This window comes from Penaeus monodon, chromosome 22 (genome assembly GCF_015228065.2).
Source record: "Penaeus monodon isolate SGIC_2016 chromosome 22, NSTDA_Pmon_1, whole genome shotgun sequence".
Classification (NCBI taxonomy): Eukaryota; Metazoa; Arthropoda; class Malacostraca; order Decapoda; family Penaeidae; genus Penaeus; species Penaeus monodon.
The window spans coordinates 21,831,717-21,832,015 of NC_051407.1; positions in this window are offsets into that span (position 1 = coordinate 21,831,717).

Genomic DNA, 299 nt, shown 5'->3' on the forward strand with positions numbered 1-299 from the left:
TTTATAAGGGGGAAAAAAAGGGAAGGGGGGAAGAAAAGATGAAGGGAGAAAAGACAAGAGTCTGCTGTCGAGTTGGTCTGTTCTTGCTCTGCTTGGTCGGTGCAGCGGCGTCGGCTTCTTCAAAAGAGTTTGAGGAATTCTCTCCTTATTGAATCATTGGTCGTGGATATGACCCCGCATGCCATGATGGTGGATCGCCGGGCATCACCTGGACATATCTTGCCACCGGGGAAAATAATGCCCGGCCATAATTTTTATACTAAATGCATTTATGTGTAGCCGAAGTAATGTACTCTCGA